General features: G+C 35.5%; 1 long non-coding RNA gene and 1 pseudogene across 1 annotated transcript in view; one reads left to right on the top strand and one right to left on the bottom strand.

Annotated features, from left to right (window-relative positions):
* Positions 1–26,577, bottom strand: part of LOC140631623 (uncharacterized) — a 116,967-nt gene that overhangs the window by 77,362 nt on the left and 13,028 nt on the right. The window contains exon 2 of the long non-coding RNA XR_012029149.1: positions 9,223–9,395. This is a non-coding gene — a long non-coding RNA (uncharacterized lncRNA). The remainder of the gene's footprint in view (positions 1–9,222; positions 9,396–26,577) is intronic.
* LOC140631679 (thioredoxin-like protein 1 pseudogene) lies at positions 9,349–10,222 on the top strand (annotated as a pseudogene).

The raw sequence follows: 26,577 nt of genomic DNA on the forward strand, positions 1-26,577 counted from the left end.
TTGCAACCATCTTTAATCTACCACATTAACTATATAAAAATATTCCCCAGAGACTCTTTCTAAAAATTTTAAATGTCTTAACAAGTTATTTTTCTATATGTAAACTATTTTATACGGCAAAGCTTAACAGATTGATCATTAATTACATTGCAAGTAACGGTTAGTATACCTCTTCACAACATAAAAGTGCCAGAGACATTAAATAATCATAGCAATAGTTAAAGCAATTAACTTTACATTAGAAGAAAGTAAAATACAAAGACGTAAAATGGTGTGAATGAAACCCCAGGGAGCCACTGTTAGGGCCATGTCACCATTAGTTTACCTTTTTAAGAACTATGTGTGAGACACTGTACTAAGTGTTTTGTCCAGATTGTCTCACTTATTCTTCATAAAACCCAGTGAGGTATGTTATATTATTGTTTGGACAATTGCATGGTTGTACAATTGTGTATTTATAATTGTGAGGAAATGATAACTTGAATTAAGTAAATTGCCCAAAGTCAAAAGATTAAAAATGGCTAAATTCATCCAGGGCTCTGGGACTAAACCACTAGGCGAAATCTGAAACCTCACAGCTCTGTGTTGAACAAGGATGTCTTGAGTACCCTCCTCTATGGTAGTAACATGATTAAGGAAGTTTCTGCTTTGTGTGTGTGTGTGTTTTAAAATGGACTTTTCCTATCAATATGTGGGTCCTTTCTTCCAGTTCTTTCTTGAATAAGAGATTCATTGAATATGTTTAGTGCTTTCAATTATATCTTATACTTTTTTAGCTTAATTTTATAAAACTTTGAAATAATTATGTAGAAAAAATCATCCATTATTTCACTTTCAATAGTCAATTATTATTTATACCTTCAACTGCTTATTACCCTTCCTATATATGTTTTCTACATTGTTGACACTGCATTTACTATTTTGTCACCTGCTTTGTATTTTTGTTTACCATGTAATAAACATGTTCTGCTGTTATTGAAAACATTTTAAACAACATATTAAACATTTTTATATTAAAGAACACCTCAAACATATGCAAAAAATAGAGTGGTATAGTGAACCCCATGTATCCATTATGCAGCATCAAAATACCTAATAATTCATCCAAAACTATTCCTACTCCCTTTTGCTCCAACTCCTATATCATTTCATCTAAACATTACTTTCAATATTTGAATGTTATTCAATCTCATCATGAACCATATTTTCTTATATAAAAAATTCTAGTTATAAAGTTGAAATCTTATCATGATGTCCTGACTAGATTATCCACACTGTTCTATGATTATATTAAGAAGAAAAAAATGTATTTGTGCTCTTATGAGAACATCTGTGCCATATGAAGCTTTCTCTAATTAACTCCCATGCTGCTGCTGAATCCTCAACAAAATTCTGTAACATTTACATGACATATTGACATACCAAATATATCAGGTTAATGAAAAAGCAAGGCTCTGGAATTAATCACTCTTGAAACCATAAAATCACAACTAGTAGCTTTGAATACACACAATAAATTGCAGACACAGTTGAGGGTTCTGAGGCAAGCATTAGAGAGTGAACACACCTTTCACCTTAAAATGTTAACGGCTCTGCAATGTAAAAGCTTTCTTTTCATTATAGACTCCATTTGTTTTAACCTTCCATTGGCCCTCACCTTTGCCCCAAATAGTATTTATCAGCCTGATTTATATATTTCTTGTCCACAAAATGAAGCTAGTGAAAAATGCTTGCCCTCCAAATACTGCCTCAGAGGCCTTGCTAAAATTCTCTCAATAATCTTTACATCAGCAAAAATAATTTTAGAAAAAAAAAGTCTGTGTGACAAGAACTAGGGATTGTTTATGAGGTAAAAGAATGTCTTAGAGCCAAATGCAAGGCCATCGGGTTACGTGACCATAGGCTAAAGTCTATCAACAATTCCCCTTAAAAATCCATTTCTAAAAGGTTTACAGCTCTGCTGATGTGGTTACCATGGGTCCCAATCTGACTTAAAAAAAAAAAAAAAAAGTTGTGATCTTTTAAATTACATTTGCCAATACATTTGGGCTGAGGACTTAACGAAAAAGGACAAAAGTAAATTATTTTACTCCGAAGCATATTTACTCTTTCTACATTAATTAACTTTTTTCTGCAAATATGTGCTCATTCTAAGGTTTGAGATACAAATTAGGAACTATTTTTGCATTGTTGGCTCACTTTGCATTTAATTCCCATCCTTTCTCTCTCTCTCTAGTCCACTAGGTACATGGATGTTAAAATTGCACTCATGTCTCATATATTCACCAGTGTAATTTATTATTTTTATTCATAAATGTTTGCTCCCATTTATTGAATGCTTACCATGTGTCAGGCACTTTACCTCAAAGCTTCACCCCACAACCATGCAAGATAGACTTTACTACTCCTTAGATTAAGTGAACTGAACTTCAGAAAGATTAAGAAACCGGCCTGTAAACACTCAGGTATTTGGGTTGTGGAAGAGCATAGTTTGAATACAAAGCCTATCTATTCTTGAGTATTTTCTGAATAGGTGATAGATGGATCTTGTTCTCATCATGTTCGTGTCCTTCAGTCACTTTGACTATTGATATAATAAAATACTATTAATTTCAGTTATATCATTGGCCTCTTTGAGTGGAAAACATAATTCAAATAAGTATATTAAACGTCTTTATTTACAGATAATACAAGTTAAATTTAGAAGCATCTTTAAAAACTAGTTTAGCCCAATACAAAAAACAAACAAACAAACAGGTTTTCTTATTCTTTCAACATTTTGGTTCTAAATCTAAAACATTCTGTATCTTTGTCCTCTGCCAGAGACATGGAGCTTAGCACCTACCATCTGAACTCTTAGCATCCCATCTGCCATGTCTAGCAAATTAAATCTAATTTTTTTATAAAAACAAAAAGAATTTTAGCATCATGGTGATTAATTATTGCTTTTAAAACACTATTTCACTTAACCTTTGCTTCATGCCTTTCTCTGTTTGGGTTCATGGTTCTTGTTAAAGTACTTCTTTTCATGGTTCTTTTTAGTGGAGCTCTGTGGGCATCAAAATCCTTCAGTCTCTTTATGTCTGATATATTTTGATTTTTGTCATGAGAGTTTGGATGGGTTATAGAATTTTAGACTAACAGCTATTTTCCTTCAGCATTTATTGTTGCTTTTGAGAAGTATGTTGTAAATGTAAGTGCTTTTTTCTTTATAAGTAAAATGTCTTTGTTAGGAAATATGACTCCAGAGGTAACTTTGACTAGGTTTTTCTTTGATATTCTGAAATTTCACTGTGATGTGTTTAGATGTAAATTTACCATATTTATGCTTCTTGACATTTGATTTTCATTTTCTATCTGAGAAAACAAATTTTTAAAATTCTGAAAAACACTAAATAAGTATCTCTTTTAGTATGGCCTTCTTTCTTTTTTTGAGAGGGGAGGGGCAGCGGGAGAGGGAGAGATTAAATCCCAAGCAGGCTTCATGACCAGTGGAGCCTGACTTCAAGGCTTCATCTCACAACCATGAGATCATGACCTGAGCCAAAACCAAGAGTCAGATGCTTAACGGAACCACCCAGGAGCCCCTTAATATTGCCTTCTTATCTACTCCTCTTTTTTCAAAATCTAGAATTCCTCTTAGGCATTTGTGAACACTTCTCATTCTGGCCTCCATGTTGCTCTCTTAATTCTGCTTTCAAATATTAAACAAGCATTTTTATCTTTCTATATTACTTTCATGGCTACCATTCAGTTTTCTAATTTTCTATTTATCTATTTTTTTGTTCATTGGCTTTTTTTAATGTCAATGTAAAAGATATTTTTTTATTCCCAGGATTTCAAATTGGTTCTTTTTTTTTTTATTATTGTTATTCATAGCCACCTACTTTTTTTCCTGAAAACTTTTCTTCACCTTTTTAAAAATAAATATAGAACATTTTTAAATCTCTGCTAAAATGTCATGTATGTATAGTTTTTAGACTGCTGTGTTTTTCTAATTTCTCAGGCAGGAGTAAATTTCTTATTTATAAAATGTGTAAGCTATCTTTCATGACCTTGATTTTCCTCATGTAGTATAGAATTTTAGTTTGTGATATTGTTCTAGGTTTTTCTTCTTAGCCTTTTTTTCTGTAAAAATTTCTTCACATCTGGTTTTTCAGTTGTTTCTACTCGGCCGCTTTCCGGTGCAGCTGTTAGGTGGGTGGTTTTATGGTGAATCTTTGTTTCCTTCCTCACCATATCCTCTCTCTAGCTCTTCTTCTAACAATGATCCACTGAGATAGTGATTTTGGTTTTGAGTCTGACTATATCTTTTGGAAATCTAAACAAGATAAAGATGTATTTATTTTTTTGAATTTTGAATTTTTTTAGTTTTTTTGAAATTTTTTTTTAAATTAACCTATTAGATTAAATTGGAACAAAAATTCACAAACCATCTTGAGCAGAAACTTTACAGTGACATACTACTTAGAATCCTAAGATCACATAATGTCATGAGAAACCTTTCATTGTGTAAAAGAAATGAAGTTTAAATTCAGAAGGGACAAGGAACTTACATGATGCCACACATTTGGTGAGTGGAACATAGAAACTAAAACCAATTCTCTAGACTTCTCACTTCTCAACCCCACTTACTTAATCCTTCTTGAGCAAAATACTCATTGACTTCTGAGAAGACCGATGTTTTCATTAGAAGAAATAGTTGTCTTAAAGTATCTCCAACTCTAGATTAATAGTGGTGCATAAGACTGATTTGTCCTATACATATATTTATTTAGTTCCCATAGAGCTAATAGTTTACATGGTTTCTACTGCTAAAAGTGAGAGATTAAAAAAAAATACAGACTCCAACACTTGGCAACTTTAGGCCACGGTCTAGCCTGACAATAATTGCCAGAGATGATAACTACTGTGTCCATTTAGATGGAACATTGTTGTTACTTCTGTGTTCCCCATCTAGCTGCCTTATTCATTCATACTGCTCACCTCTCCTCTGAGGTAGTGATCTCTGATCTCAACACTCACAGTGCTGTAACACATCATTGCATTTTCATGTCTCTGCTACAATGGTGCCTTATAAATATTTACTATAAACACCTTATTATTACACATTAGTTTTATCAGATTAAGTATTTTCTAGCAAAGCAAAATACTTCGTAGCAGACATTATTTTCTAGCACCCAGGGGAGTCCTGGCAGGTGCAGGAATTTTGCAAAGTTAGAGAGCATGAAAGAGAGCTTACACACCTGGGGAGCAGATGACAAAGAGTTTAGGAGCCAGGCAAAGGGAGAACAGAGTGCTGATGGTGTGTTTCACTTTATTTCTAATAGTGCTGGCAATTACCCTATAGCCTTTGCTCTACTACTGGGCAGTAGAAGGTCTTTATCATCTTCCTGCCCCTTTCCCATGAGGGCACAATTACTTGTGGAACTCAGGGTCTCTCTAAAATTGAGTTCTGGGGCTAAGAGAAACTACTTTAAGCCTGAAGGTCCTCCTCATTTGCCCTCTGTACCAATAGTGCTGTCCCCTTATTTCACTAGGGGTAAACTGAGTGTTAAGTAAGAGGAATTATAATGCACATCAGTCAGCAGCCAGAAAAATACCACTCCAGTGGCAGCTCTTTAGAAAACTGCCCTGTTTGTTGTAGAACTGATCAACAAAAAGACCCCCCCCCCCCAAATGATTATTTCATCTCTGTGTGTGCATAACTTTTCTTAAGACTTTACAATTACTGATCTATTCTTTAGCAATCCTGGCCATACATCCAGATTCTAAATGCCACTAGCCAAACCTAATAGTCGTTTGACTTTTCTGCCTCCTGGCTATCTTTAGCTCATTATCTTGGAAATCACCAGGCTGAATTACAGTATATTTTTGTATTTGTACACATACAGAGATAAATGTCCCCTGACATCCAGTAATATTCCTCAGAGAGTGCTTAGATAGTATGGAGTACAGTGTGGTAGAATTTTTCTTCATAGCTTTTGTACTACACTGCAAACTATGCAAAAGCCCCCATTTGTTTGCTCTTATGGCGTCTTAGGCTGACGTCCATTGTACCAAATGGAAATACCAAAATGTATTTGTTTCCTAGGGCTACCACGACGAGAATCCCATAGACGTGGTGCTTTAACAACAGAATTTGACCCGAGCTGAAGACAGATGTTTAACTGACTGAGCCACCTAAGTGCCCCCTAAATTACTCTTATAAATTCCAGATCTAGCCATATATATACTCAGAGATAGATGAGGGGTATAATTTTCTCTTTAAAATGAGTGAGGGCAGAAAACAACATGAGGAAAGAAATAATGAGAAAACATGAAAGGATAAACGTATATTGGGAAAGGCTGTCATTTAATTATATGTTGGTTTCCATGTCAGATAAAATAAGCCATCATCTATACCTTCAAAGGACTCCTAACTAACTTAGGAACAAATATGTTCGAATACTTAGGAATCCGTAGGAATAAACTATGGACAAAGTCGTATCAATGTGTAGGATTGTGTCACGAGGATTAACAGAGACCAAATTCCATTGCGGTCTTAAAAAATGGCTGTGGGTTTTGGTGAGTAAAAGTGGTGACTTCGTTGAGGACATTGGGTTAGAGTGGGACTTTTAAGGATAAAAGGGGGAAAAACAGCACAATTTAAATGATTTGTTCCAGAATTTGGAAATCATGGATGGTGAAATTATCAGGAGGCAGTTGAAAAAGAAAAACCAGCACAGTTTCGTAGCACAAATCTTGTAATTATTCTACTGACTAACATATTACCTTTTTAAAAATGTTCTTTCAGCTGTGAACAAGGAATCGTCATGAACATTTCAATCATAACATAAATTAAGTCTATCCAGCATAAGCTTCATGTTTTCAATGGATAAATAGCTAATTAGTCATCACAAAATGACTTATCCTTCTGTCTAGCTGGCATTGGAGCTGAAGTTCTGAGATTTAGGTCATGCATCATAAGGTGATGGGTTCCCCCACCCGATAATAAGCAAAGGAGAAAAAGGAAATATAGAAAAATGTATCAGATGTTTTGATGTCAGTAATCTATTACTCTAAGCTCATACGAAAATTCTCATTAGCTTAAAATGTGATGATTGGCAACTACTTTATGTCACTTTATCCTATACACATTCCATGGCATTGCTTAATTTTGTTCTTATCTTTTTAGCTCTAGGTGTTGCTTCCAATTCTTCATCATCCAATGACAGTTTACATTGTCTTCAACAGAAAAATCAGCCCACACTTTAGGTCCATCTCTTGGAAAATATGTGTCGTCCATTGATGTTGGCTGAGTTTCTTTCTTTTCTTTTTTTTTCCTGACTTGGCACAGTTTACACTTTTCTCATGTCTATTTTAGGAGGTATATGTCCTAGCACAGAATGCAATTAGGAGTACAGAGTGTTCTAAACTAGTTTCCATTTGCAATTATTTAATAATAGATTATTTTGATTGCTTTGAATAGTGTATGAAGTATTCCTTGGAATTCAGGTTTTACATTGATTTATTATAGTTTTTTTTCCAGACTTTGTTATAGATGATAGTAATTAAGGTTATTTTAAATGTTTTACTAAAGGTGTATTGCAAACCAATTAAAAGATAATTAGATTCTAAGTATTTACTGTATGCTTTCCTATAAGAAGTTGGAATCCCTTTCTTCTGGATGCTGTTCCTTGGAGTGTTGAAACTCAGAGTCATTCCTTATCCTACCTCTTCTCTGATCCACCCCCCAACCCATTCTCTGCCTTTGTATTTTAGGTGGGGTCCAAGATGATCACCCTCATTCATGTGTCAGGTAGCTTCTGGATGGATTTGCCTAGCAGCGGGTACTATCAGGAGATTGGAAGTGAGAGAAGGAGAGTCCAAGGCTTGCCCCCTCCTTCCTCCTTCCTTCCTTTCTTTTTTCCTTCCTGTCCATCTGTCTTTTTATCAGTGTTAATTATTTGTACGTGTGTATGTATGTTTTTAACTTTTGTTACTAAAGTATGGTTAACATACAATGTTATTGTCCAAGACATTTCTACACCTCTCTATTTGCATCAAACAACATATCCATCTGTACCTGTGTTCCTGTTCCTCTAGGAACAGTTCCTTCCTCCTGGTGAGATAGGCTCTTTTGGGTACCAATAACCCCATCTATTCCCTTTGTCCCAGCCTGTGTGTAGTAGCAGCTTCTGCTACTTCTAATCTCAGGGTTACCACATTTTCCTCTAGCTTAGAGTCCCAGGTGTATCTATTAAACCAATGTCACTTCTGTTTTAAATACTTGGAATACCTGGAATCTTTTTTCTGGTTGGATCCTGACTGATTTATTCCATTTCTTTTTTCATTAGCTGATGATTGGTAAAATCACACTTTCTCTTACTTATCACACAATCTCTGTTATTATTGTCATCATCATTGATAATGATTTCTGTGTATTGCTGTCTGCAGGGCACAGTGATCACTACTGTAGTTGGAGTCAGGGATAAGAAAGACTAGGTCCAAGAGGTAAAAATGATAAGATGGAAAGCAGAAATGTTGACACATTAAGGTTCTAAGTTCACAGATGGCTCAAAATATGGAACTTGTTAAATGAAAATACTAGTGGGGAGTATTGGAGCCTCTGATTTGACAAAGCTTGGGGATAGAATTTGTTTATTCATTCACCGATAATTATAGGCTCTAACCAAATGGCAGGGTCTTTGCTAGGCTCTAGGATGAGGTACTAGGTAAGTCTAGGAACATAGAAGATGCAGGGGGGACTGCATCCCTTCTGGAGACCCTAGGAGAAAATTCACTCTTTGCCTTTTTCAGCTTCTAGAAGCTGCCTATATTCCTTGGCTTATAACCTCCTTCCACCTTCAAATCCAGCAATTAAATCACTCCAAGACCTCTGCTTCTCTGACTATCCGCCCTTACCTCTTCTACTTATAAGAATCCTTATGATTACTGAGTACCTAACCAAATGATGCAGAACAGTCTCCCCATCTCTAAATCCTTAACTTAATCACATATGCAAAGTCTCTTGCTATATAAGGTGACATCTAGACAGGTTTCAAGGATTAGGATATGGGCATCTTTGAGGGACTATTATTCTGTCTACCACACCTTTGCCATACCCCTGTGAAGCACTGTATGGTCACAATCAGACTTTGCAAAGGAGATTCTAAAAGCAATAGGTAAACCCCAGCTGAGTGCCACATGCCTTTCGTCCCCTCCCTCTCCCATGATCACCTTCTCAGCAGTTCTGCTCCCTGGTGAACTTTGCACGGAGTCCAGAGAAAGACTCTCCTCAGTTGTTGCCTCCTCTGTTCAGGCCTTGGCCTTCAGGAGCCTGCTCCCTTGCTCTCCTGGGTCTTCCTCTCCTGTTTTGAAGCTGGTGGCATGGTGGTTGCCCTGCCGGCTTTCTGAGAAAAATGACAGAGAAGCTAGTCAGCAGCTACCTGGATTTGCAACCTAAGCTGCACAGCACGGGCTCCAGGCTTGCCATGGGCAGGTTTACCATGTGAGGGTGCAGCATTCAATTCTACAAGTTAACAAGTATCCACCGGCAGCTTTCTTGGAAGTAAGAGTGCATCAATGTCAGGGAACAGCTGCCACCAACAATATATCAGCAACACCAATATTTCTGTTTTTTCGAAACAAAGTGAGAATTGACCAATATCAAGGAGCAATGCTGTGGGATTAGAAGGAAAAAAAGTGAAGCAGTACTTAGAAAATGACCCCGGAAGCAGTAGAGACACAGATATTCCAAAAGGCTATGTGGATTTAGTGTCTCCTATTAATGTGTCGTGCATGTCTTAATGAAAGCAAAGAGCATGGGTTTGACAACTGTTTCCAAAAAGGCATGACTTTCTTGGAATCTGATTGTGATGAACAATTGTTTATTACTGTAGCATTTAATCAACCGGTTAAGGTCTATTCAATGAGATTGCAAAGGCCAGCTAATGGTTGGGGGTCTAAGAAGTAGAAAGAAGTGACCAACTCAAGCTCTAGAACTAACAGAGGATAATATGAAAGAAGTTGGCATTGTCCCACCTTCATTATTATCAATCTTAATAGTGTAACTATAGTTGTTTGGTCCAATCAAGGTAAAGAAACAATAATTTTATATCTTACCGTTATTGGTACTGTAGTCCAGATAACAAATATGAATGACTTTAAACCAGTAGTTGGCAAAAAAGGAGAAAGCCACAAAAGACACCAGAAGACCATATTGCATTCAGGTTTATAGCTTCCGGATAATTGCTTGATTCTCCGCAGAGACTGTCAATAACCCATTCACTGCTATTACCAATAAATCATTGCTTTTGTTCAGATGTATCAATAGTCTTTTTATTGTAATCTTGATACATGCAATGCTAAATTAAAAGTCACTGGTTTTCCCAAGCTTTAAAAAAAGCAATAGCTAACTCCCCAGCTTTAAGATAAACTGGCGAAGTTGCATTGTTTCCCAACACCCCTCTTTTTAGGAAAGAGTTTTCAAAATCAGAGAAGTGGCGAGCCCCCTTGGCAGAATTGATGAGGAACCACCAGTTCCTGGATAGTCAGTGGAAAACTTTTGTTGAAGAACAACTTTATTGTATTTTTTTGGAGGATTTCTCTGAAATTCCAGTTTAAGTGACAGCAAATAAGTAGGCAATGACACATGGTGTCATTTTTTCTAAGCAACTGGAAATAGGCGTGTTTTGTGTGAAATGAGGGCACAGTAGTAGGCAGCTGTAGGATCTTCCAGCAGTGGTTGGACCCACGCATCTGAGACATCCCGTCCTACTGATAGCCATAAGTAGTGCCACTTCATATACTCAAAGGACAATGGCAAATGCATAAAAATCCCATGTGAAGGGATATTTCTAGATTATGGCCTCATGTATTCTAAGGGGACTCTTCCTAATATTCCACTGAATATTTTGAGGAGAAATGTGGAATTTGCAGGAGATAGAATGTAATCAAAAGAATTAAGGGTTCAGAAAGATATTCCTGACCAGAAACAGGAGAGAGGAATAGATGCCTGAAAAAGCCTCTACTGGGCTCTTCTTCCATGTGGGTCCTAGGATGTGTGAAGTGACCCCTAGGACTTCTTTGGGGACACATCCTGGGAGAGCAGAAGCACTTCTTTGGGGAAGGACACTCTTCTACAAACTTGAGAGTACCCTACATCTCTCAGCTCTGTTCAGGAAAGTTAAACCTAGTTTAAGTTTTATTTTTTTCATAAATATCTGTTATCCTCCCCTCATTCCATATGAGATTTCAGGAACAGCTCTAAGTTGCACATCTGAGAAGTTTGACTCAAATCCGTTATCTAAATGTGAGATTGAGAAAAAAACTATTTAAAAAGTAGTGATAATGGAAGAGAAGGATTGTATGGCCTGCCCACCTGCCCCTAGGCCTGAGATCTTTTAATTGTCAAAATATCACGAAGAACTATTTCACAAGAATATTAAAGATTTTACATCTAGTTCCCGATCTTAAATTTATGCATGTTGAGAGTAGAGATCATTCGTTTTTAACCAAGAAACAAGTTTCACAATAAACAATTTATTACTTTTTAAACCATGGTATGAGAAATAAGAGCATAAGGTCGATATTTCTCAGCAGTTTAATTCACAGGACCTGGTCTATTTTGAAAGAAAAATATCTGTTTCTTTTGTTTGCTAAGTCTTCTTTTTTCCAAAATCCTTCATATCTGGGAATGAGGATGTTTTGGGGTGAGACACAGTTGTCAATGCAATGAATATTACACAGGATATGTTCAATCCTTTCATTTTCAAATTCATCATTTTTTCAGTTGAAATAGATTTCTGTTCAACATTTTCCAGGACTGCATAAAGTAAGACTAATGATATTAGCTACCACTTATCTACCATGTGGCAGGCATTTGTCTTGTGGTATTTTTGATATTCTCAACAACCCAACGAGAGAGTTGATACACTTATCATTTTATTATGAAGAAATCGAGAATCAGAGTACATTTGTAGTAACTGAGTTGGGATTTCAACCCAGAGAATTTAATCCCAAAGCTTGTCATCTTTTAGCATGATTTGTTGTCTCTTACAAGGGATATCACTGAAAATATTCTTCCTGAGAGAGATGTAGTCATCAATGAATTATCCAGGAACTGGGACTGAGTTACACAGTTCATGATCCAGAGCCTACTTTTTCTCTTCTTCTGGCTGCATCCTTTTGTTCTCTAATATTAAACTTCTTTATCTTATTATTTAATCAGATTTCTTTAAACAGAACTATTTTCTCCTTTCAGGAAAAATGAGAACAATTCAAACTTAATCATCCAAAGTCATGAAGTATTCATAGCTGCACTTTTGCTAATAGAACAGAATAGAAAAGTATTCCGTTATAATTTTGCAATTATTGTCACCATATTTTTCTATTCATGAGAGTTTTTGAATATAATATATAGAGGTGACTATCCTGAGATCACAAATGTGTAAATGTGGGCATGGATCTAACAACTTCAACTTGTAGATGCATAGCAGAATTCAATAGATGTATTATTATTATTATTATTATTAATAGATTTATTATAGTGTTCTCATTATTCTTAAACCAATCATATCATGTAGTAACTAGTAATAGAATTAACACTCAGATTATTTATTTTTTTTTTGGAGAGGAGGGCAGGTGCAAGCAGGAGAGGGTCAGAGGGAAAGGGAGAGAGAGAATCATAAGCAGACTCCATGCTCAGTGTGGAGCCAAATGCTGGGCTTGATCTCAAGATCCGGAGATCATGACCTGAGCCAAAATCAAGAGTCTGACGCTTAGCTGACTGAGCCACCCAGACACCCCTTAGCACTTGAATTAAATGTCCTTCTCATGCCTGTTGTTTGTGTGGTCTTCTTACTAAAGTTCATTTATTTGCTAATATATTTGCTGGATGCACATTTGAGCAATGTAAAGGTAATTTCCATACTTAGAAGATACCAAGGAGTGATCAAGCTTGAGAGGTTTCCAGACTGGTCACCAGTAATCTCTCAGGAACTTGAGAGGAAGAAGGAGCAGGTGGGTTTAATACCTGAAATTCAACTTCAGACAAAGCGACTCTGCATCTATATAAAAACAGAATATGAAACACACACACACACACACACACACACACATATACGAAATTTTAAAAGATATATGTTATGTTATAATATACATTTTAAATATTTATAAGACATCCATGTAGGATTTTATTTAAACAATGATTTTACTGTTAAAAGCGTTTTTTAAAAATTGGTTATTTTTGTGTATTCCATTGAAACTCCAGATAATCACTGATGCCCCAGGCACACAGCTACTAAACCTAAACCAGAACACACTTTTAAAAAAAAAAATCTTGCTCTTTCCTAGACTAATTGGTATTTGTGAAAATGCTTTATGAAATGTTATTGATTGAAGTTTACTATTTATTTTGAACTGCAAAAATACTCTTTATTTTTCTGGGGATACATTCTTCTGTTTGTACTTGGAAGTTTATTTTATTTTTTAAAAGATTTTATTTATTTATTCATGAGAGACACACACAGAGAGGCAGAGACACAGGCAGAGGGAGAAGCAGAATCCATGCAGGGAGCCTGATATGAGAAGCAGGCTCCATGCAGGGAGCCTGATATGGGACTCGATCCCAGGTCTCCAGGATCACACCCTGGGCTGAAGGCGGTGCTAAACCACTGAGCTACCCAGGCTGCCTGAGAGTTTAGATTATAAAATCAAATCCTTGGGACTCCTGGGTGGCTCAGTGGTTGAGCATTTGCCTTTGGCTCAGGCCTTGATCCCAAGGTCCTGCATTGGGTTCCCCACAGGAAGCCTGCTTTTCCCTCTTATATCTCTGCCTCTCTCTGTATATCTCTCATGAATAAATAAATAATCTAAAAAAAAAAATCAAAACCCTTTCAGAGGATTTCTGACTAGATATTTTTTCCTAGAAGAGGTTTATTTTCATATAAATTTTTTAAAAAGGATAACTGAGAGGGTAAGTCTTGCTGACTTGTTCTTTTATGCAGCTCAGATATGGTAAGATAGAGTTTTCCCAACCTAAAATAGAAGCTTATATTTGTCAAGTCTGCTTTTGCTCTTGAGTTGTAATAATTTTTACTTTTTTCAAGATGACATGTAGAAAAATCAGTAAGTTGTGCTCAGAGGGAAATTCTGTGTACAAGTTTTCTTTTATTTTTTAGAACACATAGCCTATTTAAGTAAGTTTGCTTATTCTTCCAAGTAAGCAAAGTGTTGAGATGAAATATTTGTTTGACTGAAGGATTTAAATAGGTGTCTCTGTTTTTAGAATCCTTTCCAGGTATTACATGATGTGTACTTTAAACAGCATTTATCCTAGGAGAGTACCAAGGACTTCTTATTTACAACTAGAGCTGTTCTGATGCCTGCTATTTCTTGCCACATTCTTAAGCTTCCAACCAATTTTTGTGTTTCTCCCCAGAGATGCAAGTACAGAACGGGGAGTGGAATATAGAAAAGAAAATAAATACTTGCTTTCAGTATTCCCCTGACTTCTTTCCACTAACATTTATAAACATATTGAGATATCAAAATTGGAGATAGTACAAATAATAATAATAACAAAAATGGACTTGAGTCAGAATTTGGGTTTGAATATCAGTTTCACTATTTATCAACTGTGTGGTTTAGGGCAGATTTCTACATCTCTTTAGGGCTTTTTCCCTCTTTGTAAAATAGGGATTATAATATATATGTGGAATGGGTATTAAAATTCTATGTCTGATGTATAATGGGTATTCAGAAAAATCTTGACTGAATATGAATGTGATATTAAAAAATACAAAGGATCAGTTACCTACAAAATATTCTTTTTTTGCTATTATGGATAGAACTAGAATAAGTCATTTTTTGGACTACATGAAGATAGCAATATGCACTGTTATAATTATCTTGGGAATGAAGTCGTAAACATATAGGACCAAAGTTAACTTTAATAGGATGGCTGATTTACCTACCACCTAAGATAGGAGAGCATATGCTGAGAACATGGGCACTAGGACATGTAACTTTTGGCAGAGAAGTGAAAGGTCAAGAACAATATGACTTGGAACTGGTAGCCTCTCAGTGGCTAGATGCTCACTGTCTTGGCAGCCAAATCTAAGAACATTAGTTATTTGGAAAGAGCTTACCAAAATTATGGACAGGGCTATTGAAAGGCAGAATTAATAAAAGCTTCAAGATAAATTATATTAGCTACTTGATTTTTCCCAGGTTCTACCTATGTATTGACATTTTAGATAACCATGTAGTAGAGAAACAGGACAGAAAGGGAGTAACATTTATTGAATTATGTGTTCCAAAAATCATGTTAAGTATGTTTTGCATGTAAAAATAAAATCATTCTGTAAATCATCTTCTGATTGTTAATGGAAAACAACAACAAACAAAACAAAACAAAACAACCCAATCCTCTCATGCTATCAGAAGGATGCTGTAAGAAATATAAACTGTTTCATTATATGTGTATTTCAAATGCTAAGTAGCCTAAATTTTATTTATTTTCATCTCATGTCCATGGATATAAAAATAAATGTAAGATCTTAGAGAATGAGAATCATAAGTGAAGTGGTATTACTTTGCTAGGGTTGCCATAACAAAGTCCCACAGACTGGGGTGGCTTAAACAATAGAAATTTATTTTCTCATAGTTCTGAAAGCTAGAAGTCCAAGATCAAGGTGTTGCAAGGTTGGCTTCTTCTGAAGGTTATGATAGATGAATCTGTTCTAGGCCTCTCTTTTAGGTTTATAGATGGACATTGTTTTCCATGTGTCTATAGGAATACCAGTCATACCGGATTAGAGCCCACTCTCATGATCTCATTTTAACTTATTTACCTCTGCAAAGACCCTATTTCCAAGTCATAATCACATTCTGAGATACAGGGGCTCAGTTAAGACTTTAGTATGTGAATTCAGGAGGTGAGGCAACACAACTCAGCCCATAACAACTACATTCCTCATTTTTCTTCTTTATAATACCTAGCAGGAATTGACTTGGTTGTAAGAAATGCTCCATAAATATTCAATAATGATGATTCAATAACCCTGCCTCAAATATACAAAACAAAACTTTGTTGTCCTAAAGATACCATAAATATATAGTTTTATAAGTTAAGTCAAAACAGAAACCAACCACATTAGGATACTTTGGGCATTTGAACCAGGCCAGACCACAAAAGCTAATTTAGGTTTGAGGACTGGGATGGAATGATCACTCAGATACAGGGTCATTTCCTCTTTGGTTTACAACCAAACCAGAAACATACAATTAAATATATATACCAAATCAAGGCTACAAATGAGTTGACATGGCTCTCTGTCACCTCCCTTTATTCCTACCAAAACATGCCCAAAGTTTGTTGAGCTTACCTGGTAGTCTGAAAAATCTAACAGTTCAGAGGATTCCCAACTATAGTTTACTTACACTCTTTGGCCCTGAAAATGGTGTGAATGGATAAGGATGATGGAGGTGTGGAACTTCATTATTCACGAATCCACCCTATTTCCAAGGAATTCCAAGGAAATTCTTGGTGAGCCACATATAACTAATAAGTTCTGTTTCTTATTGTGCTATTGGATCTCTTGAGGTCTCAGGTAATAGGAGTACTCTAGAGCAATTTTACAAAGAAGTATACATTTGAGTATGTATGAAAAGCACTTTATAAAATATAAAATACTAGGTCAATCCTCCATTTTGAATGTTATAAGTAAATAAGTCAGGCACAACTTTTATATTTGCATATTTATATTCATGTATGTGCACACACACACACACACACACACACACACACACATTAGGTCCTACGTTCCAGGTACTTGGTAGGGATTAAAGATAAATAATAAAAAAAAACAGATGTTATTCCTTTTGCATGGATAGCAATTTTGACATAATTTTCATAATGCTTGTCGTATCAAGGCTACATACTTACTACCAAAGCAGTTACAAAAAAGGTTCAGTAAGCCTCCAGAATTTAGCAACACTTTAGTGGGTTGGCTTTCATAATTCCAGGATACTAAATCAAAACATCTTTAGTGGTTCTATACTCATCTCTTCTTTATACAGAGTACACACTCTCTCCAAGTTCAAAAAGAGAGAAGTTTTTCTTTGCCATTTTCTGTATTCTTTTCCATGTCTGTAAATTCTGACACTTTTCAATCTCTTTTTCATAGAAATTGGCAATTTATAGGATTAGTCCTTTGAGAAAAACTTAAGGTCCCTAGCTCTTGGCCTAAGAAGTGCCAACTAGAGAATGCAAAAGTAGGGACCTTGTATCAGGCTGTACCTGATGCAAGAGTGGGGAATACTCAAATTCTCCATCCACCACTAGTCATGCAGGTTCAGGTGAATGTATAAACTTTCTACTCATGGATTGAAAATCTGGGAGTCTTACTGTTAGGGTTATAATTTTAAGGGATGAGACAATTTATCACAGTGTCTCAGAAAACTACAACAGAAGATTCAGGATAATTAATTGCATCAACTCTTTTAGTCTAATACCCAACCTATCCAACACTTAGAGAACACTACCTCCGTGCTTTTGGCCATTTTTTTAATTGGGATCTGTTGAATTCTCTCTTTTTACATCTTCTGTCAGGACAAAATAGTTATAGCTGCAAAGAATGTGTACCAATGTCATTAACTCTCCTTCCTTGCCAGCTAATTAAAGCTAAAGAACAAAGTCATAATTCCTCAGACATTGACGGATGGGCTTTAAGGAGAATTATGTGGGCTGTGAATTATCTTCAGCAGTAAATTATTGTACAAATAGCCCATTAAAGTCCCCTAAAATTGGAAAGGTTAGGGTTAGTACAATTTTTATCCAAGTCTTGAGTGTTAGTGATAGCCCACTGCCCTGTGGTAGCCTGAAGTGTACATCATGTGCCTCATGAGAAAAGGAAACTCTTGTGGTTTTTCTCTTTCCCATTGCACTCTAGGCTGATCTGAGCATCAGTTAAAAATCCTTGTCAAGAATAAGGATTGAGAGTTCAAGAGTTCATCTCTGAAGACCCAACAAAGAATATTTTGCTTTGTTGCTCTTATTTGGGCATGTATTAGAGATTCTAGTTAAGTCTCTTGAGTCTTTTGACTTCTGATAAACACTCTCTATAAAGAGAGAAATTTTAGCCTACTGTATTCTAATATGTTGTATTTGAATTAACCCCTCTCCTCTCACATAGACCTCTAAAGAGAAGGAAATTACTGTCATGTCCCTGGTAATTTAGATTGCTTCAAATGGGTAAATAAGTAGTTACATTTATTGTGTGATAAGTGGATAAGAGAAGGAACTAGTTCAGTTGTGAATAATAGCTTTCATGCAAAAGTTTTGCCCCAAATTTCCAAATACTGATTTATCATCAAGAATTTTCCAAATACCTACAGTTTCAGACTATTGTTTGGTTATTCAGCCACTCCTCCTACCTTGAACTCTTTCCCCATTTCCCTGTAGCGCCTACCTCTGTCAGGATTTGTCCTTTCCATGGACAATACCTAACTTACTCCAAGTACCTTTAGAGCTTCCTAGCTGGGTGAGGGTTTCTCCAATTTCAAGTTCCCCTTGTTACTTATATCCCTATGCTTCCTATTTGGATTCCACCCTCCCCCCCCATTTCTGACTCATTGTTTCTCTCTATTCTCCTGAGTATTTCTGAATTTTGAGTGCTTGCCTACCCCAAGGATCCTCTAGCTTCCTAATTTTGTCCTGTGAATTTAGTTCCCTGGCTTATCTCCAAAGTCAATTGTCACATGCTGTTCTGACAAGTTAGCAATCTGAACTTGAACAAAGTCTCGTAATCTCTTTGATCTCAATTTTCTCACAAAAAAACAAGAAGCTCGGGGCACCTGGGTGGCTCAGTGGTTGAGCATCTGCTTTTGGCTCAGGTCATGATCCCGGGTCCTGGGATTGAGTCCTGCATCAGGCTCCTGGTAAGGAGCCTGCTTCTCTCTGCCTGTGTCTCTGCCTCTCTCTGACTCTCATGAATAAATAAATAAAATCTTTTAAAAAATTAAGAAGCTCAGTGGTATTTTGAAGCCTTTCATTTTAATGTGTCAATGGGATTAAGTTGCTAACACTTGACATACAAATTCACCAGTTTGGGTCATGGTTATAGTGACTTTCAGATAAGTAAATATCATATATGAATAACTGAGATTTAAGCAACATTTGTTTTTTAAAGAAAGTTATAGAAAATATTTTATAAAGAAAAAATCTAATAGGTAACTATTTTAGTAGCTTTTAAATTCTCTAAAGAATATATTTTGGCATTAATTATTTATAGCTTATATGAGACTCAATTCTTTTTTTATTATTTTTATTTTTTATATTTATTTATTTATTTATTTATTTATTTATTTATTGTATATGTTTTTATTGGAGTTCGATTGCCAACATATAGCATAACACCCAGTGCTCATCGTGTCAAGTGCCCCCCTCAGTGCCCATCACGCAGTTACCCCATCCCTCTGCCCACCTCCTTTTTCACTACCCTTTGTTTGTTCCCAGAGTTAGGAGTCTCTCGTATTTTGTCACCCTCACTGATATTTTCACTCATTTTCTCTCCTTTCCCCTTTATTCCTTTTCACTATTTTTTATATTCCCCAAATGAATAAGACCATATAATGTTTATCCTCCTCCAATTGACTTACTTCACTCAGCAAAATACCCTCCAGTTCCATCCACGTTGAAGCAAATGATGGGTATTTGTCGTTTCTAATGGCTGAGTAATATTCCATTGTATACATAGACCACAGCTTCTTTATCCACTCATCTTTCGATGGACACCGAGGCTCCTTCCACAGTTGGGCTATTGTGGACATTGCTGCTATAAACATTGGGGCGCAGGTATCCTGCCATTTCACTGCATCTTTATCTTTGGGGTAAATCCCCAGGAGTACAATTGCTGGGTCATAGGGTAGCTCTATTTTTAACTCTTTGAGGAACCTCCACACAGTTTTCCAGAGTGGCTGCCCCAGTTCACATTCCCACCAACAGTACAAGAGGGATCCCTTTTCTCCACATCCTCTCCATCATTTGTGGTTTCCTGTCTTGTTAATTTGCCCCATTCTCACTGGTGTAAGGTGGTATCTCATTGTGGTTTTGATTTGTATTTCCCTGATGGCAAGTGATGCAGAGCATTTTCTCATGTGCTTGTTGGCTATGTGTATGTCTTCTTTGGTGAAATTTCTGTTCATGTCTTCTGGTCATTTCATGATTGGATTGTTTGTGTCTTTGCTGTTGAGTTTGATAAGTTCTTTATAGATCTTGGATACTGGCCCTTTATCTGATACATCATTTGCAAATATCTTCTCCTATTCTGTAGGTTGTCTTTGAGTTGTGTTGACTGTTTCTTTTGCTGTGTAGAAGCTTTCTATCTTGATTAAGTCCCAATAGTTCATTTTTGCTTTTGTTTGCCTTGCCTCCATACATGTATTTTGCAAGAAGTTGCTGTGGCCAAGTTCAAAAAGGGTGTTGCCTGTGTTCTCCTCTAGGATTTTGATGGATTCTTGTCTCACATTTAGATCTTTCATCCATTTTGAGTTTATCTTTGTGTATGGTATAAGAGAATGGTCCAGTTTCATTCTTCTGCATGTGGATGTCCAATTTTCCCAGCACCATTTATTGAAGAGACTGTTCTTTTTCCAGTGGATAGTCTGTCCTGCTTTGTCGAATATTAGTTGACCATAGAGTTGAGGGCCCATTTCTGGATTCTCTATTCTGCTCCATTGATCTATGTGTCTGTTTTTGTGCCAGTACCACACTGTCTTGATGATCACAGCTTTGTAGTACAACTTGAAATCTGACATTGTGATGCCCCCAGCTCTGATTTTCTTTTTCAATATTCCCCTGGCTATTCGGAGTCTTTTCTTATTCCACATAAATTTTAAGATTATTTGTTCCAACTCTCTGAAGAAAGTCCATGGTATTTTGATAGGGATTGCATTAAATGTGTACATTGCCCTGGGTAGCATCGACATTTTCACAATATTAATTCTTCCAATCCATAAGCATGGAATTTTTTCCATCTCTTTGTGTCTTCCTCAATTTCTTTCAGAAGTGTTCTGTAGTTTTTAGGGTATAGATCCTTTACCTCTTTGGTTGGGTTTATTCCTAGGTATCTTATGCTTTGGGATGTAATTATAAATGGGACTGACTCCTTAATTTCTCTTTCTTCAGTCTCATTGTTAGTGTATAGAAATGCCACTGATTTCTGGGCATTGATTTTGTTTCCTGCCACACTGTCAAATTGTTGTATGAGTTCTAGCAGTCTTGGGGTGGAGTCCTTTAGGTTTTCTACATACAGTATCATGTCATCTGCAAAGAGGGAGAGTTTGACTTCTTTGCCAATTTGAATGCCTTTTATTTCTTTTTGTTGTGTGATTACTGATTACTGAGGCTGGGACTTCTAGTACTATGTTGAATAGCTGAGACTCGATTCTACCTAATTATCCCTCTCACACAGTATCAGAATCAAAAAATATATAAATGCAAATTACTAATATTGTTTTAATCTGTCTATCTATCTATCTATCTATCTATCTATCTATCTATCTATCCACACACACACCCCCAAGGAGTTTCATGTATTAGCTCACTTATCCTTCAAACCCTATAAGGTACAGACTATTTTTACTTTTTTTTTAATAGATGAACTGACTGAAGAAGAGAGGATAAGGAACTTGCTCAGGTTGAGACAGAATAGGAGAGCCAAGGTTTATACAAAATAATCTGGCTTCAGAGCCTGTGCTTTAAATATCATACCATTATGCCCTTTGATACTAATTCTAAGAAAGTCTTTGAAAGACAATAAGGTTTATATTTATAATTCAAAGCAAAACTTCTAACACTGTGCTTTCTTGTCTTACTGTAAAAAAGTCACACAGTATAAAAGCCTATATCTATCTGCTCATTGTTTTTCTCTCCCTAAAGACAATCTGAATGGATTCTTAAAAATCTTCTCCACCTATTCTTTTCTTGTCTCCCAAATGTATCTTATTCTCCCCTTGGAGACTGTATGTCTGTCTCATATGAGTTGATTTAATTCCTCTGGCTTGTTCAATACAGCATCTCAACATGTTTCTAAACATAGGTCAACATGTAGAGGGCCCACGAAAGAGGTTGCAGAATACTTGTTAAAGCAGGGTTAAAGAATCATGCTACACCTCAACACTTAGTGTCCCTGCATGCAGCTATATAACTTCAGGTGTAGATGTCCCACATGGAATTCAGTTGTCAGACACTTGAAATTTTATGGGCTTTTCCATGCTAAGATTTCCATCTTTAATTTACTTCTCACTCTAGACTTCCCTGGATGGCGAAGACAAGAGAATGTTTGAGCCTGTGTTGTGGAGGCACTTGAATCAAAAAGCCAGGGAAGGAAAAAATTCCAGCTTCCATATAGACATTTTGTTTTTCTGAAAAGTCACAGTAACATATCAAAAGATAATGTCTGCTCCGAAAAAATATTAAGTTATGATTTGATTCCACGTGTATAAGTTTCTGGCTCATAAGATAAACTGAATTTCTCAATCTCCTCCTGCCTGTTTAGGGGTTAAGGAAATGCAATCTAAGGAGGAAGAGATGGCTTAAGACAACCTACTAGTTTGTCTTAGAAGAAAAAAAAAAAAGAAAAGACCTAGAAATTTTACACTAAATTTTAGAGCCATGGAGCTTCACTATTCAAGATGGGCACATCTGAAATTTGACTTTCAGTAGAGTGACAAAACTCTTAAAAATGGTTTGAAGTTGGATCTTAGGTGGGCAAATAGCAAAGGGCTTATAAAGTCAAGTTGTAATTTATAATTTCAAATGATAAAGTTAGTAATTAATTTTATTCTTTCAAAGCTTTAGAAAATGACTTAATCATCACCTGCTCATATGTGAGTGTGTGAGCACATGTTTGCTAATAGAAAGAAGAGGGTTAAATCAGGCTGACTCACCATTGGTACAAAACATTTTCACTCCTGCCTGAGACAAGAATGAAACTCAGATGAGTTTGTTTCTGGACACACTGCTGCTTAATCATGATGATAAAATTTAAGTAGTCATTCTACATTATGGATGTTTAAAACAAAGCTTTATTTTCTAGAGATGGAACTCATAGGGGCCTTTTTTGTTTATTTTATTTTCACATATTCACTGAACTTACAGAGATTATTAGGAGTTTGACTGGAATAAACTATCAGAGATGCAGGGAAAAAATTTCCAGCTCTAGGAACCTAAACATAATGGGTAGATTAGAAAAATATACATGAAATTCAAATACTGATAGAATAATACAATTCAGTGATACTTTACAGTTCCTGGAAATTTTCTTATCTGGGCAGATAAAATTGCTGGCTTCCTAAGAATAAACAAGAAAAAAGTAGCCAAATTAAATGCCAGATATTAAGTACTTAAACACATGTGTTTTGTGTCTTTGATATACTTCCTCAGATTTTCACTCAGAACAGTTCTTGGTTTACATACAACCTGAATAACTTTGGTCATACCTCATTCTAGCTCTTATCAGATTAAAAGCAACTAGAAGAAAGTGGAAGGCCATCTACATGCAAGGACTTTAAGGAAATCAAGGAATGAAAGTAGGCTACTTAACAATGAGATAATAAGCAGAATAATTAAAGACTTAACGGCTCACAGTAATCATATCCAAAATGATACCTCAGCCTCCCTTAGGCTATGCAAAATCAGTGCTTTAGAGCACAGTCCAAAAATGTATGGGCATAATGATGACCAGAATTATCAAGAAAAGGCTTAATACATCCTCTGTGTATGAATTTATTTGAATGGATTTTAACTGAAAATGGTTTAACTATTGATATTTATTTAGTTAAATCTTACTACTCAAAGATTGTGCTTTCCAAAATGGCTTTTTCATAAAAATCCATTTAAGGCAAAAATACAAGAACATCACAGGACATTGTATAAGTTACAAAACAAGTATGTGGCAGTCATAGTATTCTTGTTAAAGAGTCAGAACTGTCTCTAGCAGATGCTGTATCTGGAATGTATATTTATTTTTTCTTTTTTATTCTTTTAAAAAATAATTTTTAAAGATTTTATTAATTTATTTGACAAGGAAAGTGAGCACAAGCCAGGGGAGAGAAAGAAGCAGGCTGGGGCTTGGTCCCAGGACTCTGGGATCATGATCTGAGCTGAAGGCAGACAGTCAACCAACTGAGCCACTCAGGCACCCCATGGGGTATGTATTTAAACTAAACACAATTTTGCCAGATTTCACAGTAGCACTTCCAGCTAACTTTTTCCAGAAATACCATAAAACACACACACACACAAACACACAAACACACAAACTAAATAGGGGAAGGTCTAGGATGAATCTCTTAGGACCAGTTGAGTGATATGAGACTTAAAAAGTTCAGATGCTCCCATAATTCTCCTTGGTAGAGAAGGGGGACATTATCAAGAAATATGGACACCAGAACAGATTTAGAAGGTGTGATCTTTAAACTTTAGCAACTTTCAGGACTGTGTCTCTAACTCTATCCATTTCCTCATGGGAAATAGTTACTTCAGTGAATACCAGAAGGAATATCTACAATCTGTACCTTTGCCCAAGATGTCAAAGATAATGAATCATCTCCTACAGCAGAGAGAGCCAGAGAATTCTAAGCAATAATGGCTCTTTGGCCAGACCACCACCTGCTACTCCCAAGGGAAGCTTATGAACAATCATTTCCAGCATCGCCTCTCTGAAGTTTCTGGTATTTATTTTTCCCACAGGACTTTGGGGATTGGCAGCTGAATAGCTATATAAGTCTGTCTTGATCATGTCAAGTAACAGCTTTTATCAGAGGATCTGTTCAACTTTATTTTGGCAGCATTGATGGTACACCATTCTTTTTAAGACATACCTCTAACGGAAGTTACATTAAGAACCACATTGAGGCAATATGCTTCGGTCACACCACACAAATTATATCCTGCCCATCTCTTTTTTAAGAAAATTTCAGAGATTAGAGAAGAATTGCACATTCATGCACTATTTTGTACTTTTGGTAGCTATTACAGGACATTATAAAGTTAAATTCTGTGGCATTGACTTAATTTAGTTACTTTGTTTCTATTTTTCTACATATGAATATAATGCTCAATTTTCCCCATCAGAAATTCATTTTTGAGGAGGATATAAAAGAGTTTATACAATGAATGCACAGAAGAAAAATCTTAAGTTAGCTTTTATAAAAATGCTGGAGATTCTAGTAAGCTACCATAACTTCTCAGGTTAATATGAATTTTGGAGAGTGCTTATAATAATTTTACTTGGTATTACTACCTCAATCATAGATGTAAAAGTCTTATATGAGAAACCCATAAATTACTAGTTCTCAAATTATTTTCATGCTCTTCCTATTTACTTATTTTCTATTTGATAATATGGTTTACAGGACTAAAGAAAAATTTTTTAGGTAATTCAAATTTATATTTGGTGACAATTAGAATGATATAATTGATATTTTAATAGGCAATTATTTTCCTTTTATATTTTCTCAAGAGAATATTCTATATTCCTAATTTTTAAAAGAGTTTTTATTTATTTATTTGTGAGAGACATAGAGAGAGAGAGGCAGAGACATAGGCAGAGGGAGATTCCAGGACCCCAGGATTGCAACCTGAACCAAAGACAGGCCTTCAACCACTGAGTCACCCAGGTGTCCTCACCTATATTTCTAATTTTTATATTAGCATATTTGAGAACCAAGTTTATTATTTAAAATAACAAGGTTTCATTTATATAAAAAAACTGGATAGATGAAAGTTAAGAAATAAAATATATGGAAAATTGTAGCAATATACTTATGATGTGGGAATATATTTTTATTTAGTTATTGTGGTCTATTGCGTTAATTAGTTTATTGCTTTATAGGGGCACATATATTTGGAGAGCATTTTTTAGGATTTTTAACAAGCCACTGAAACTCTTTGAAGGCTGAGAAATAAATGCCTTTTATTTCCCTTGAATCTAGTACGAAATACAGTACTTGATAGATTATATGAATGTGGTAAAATGGCTATATGTACAATGGATATAACTGCCTAGGTATTTTAAAAATAAATAGATTCATTTATTCATTCACTGATCCATTCTTTTATCCATGAACATATATTTCTTGAATAGTTTATTCTATGCCAGATATTGTATTTTATGTTAGAAAATAAAAGTCAATAAGGACACATCCAATGTTTAAACTGCTCAGAATTATTAAAATAATAAAAAGAATGGTCTATTTTCTAAGCCATTCTAACAATCGAGCATAATTCTGATACAAAAACAAGTTAATAGCATAAACAAAAGGGAAATTATAAAGCTGCTATATAATTAAATAATGTATTGAATGAAAATTTATTATGGATACAGTGAATTCATCTCATAAAGTGCAAGTATAGCTCAACATTAGAAAATCAATTTCTCCAACTTACTATTTTATGATAGAAAAAATAATATAATACAGTCTGGGTAGATTAGAGATGTGGTTTTTTTAAATCTATGAATGAATTAGGAGAAAAGAAAGGAGCATGTGTTTAAAAATTGTGATGGAAAACATACACTAATACCA

This window comes from Canis lupus, chromosome 4, assembly GCF_048164855.1.
Source record: "Canis lupus baileyi chromosome 4, mCanLup2.hap1, whole genome shotgun sequence".
Lineage (NCBI taxonomy): Eukaryota > Metazoa > Chordata > Mammalia > Carnivora > Canidae > Canis > Canis lupus.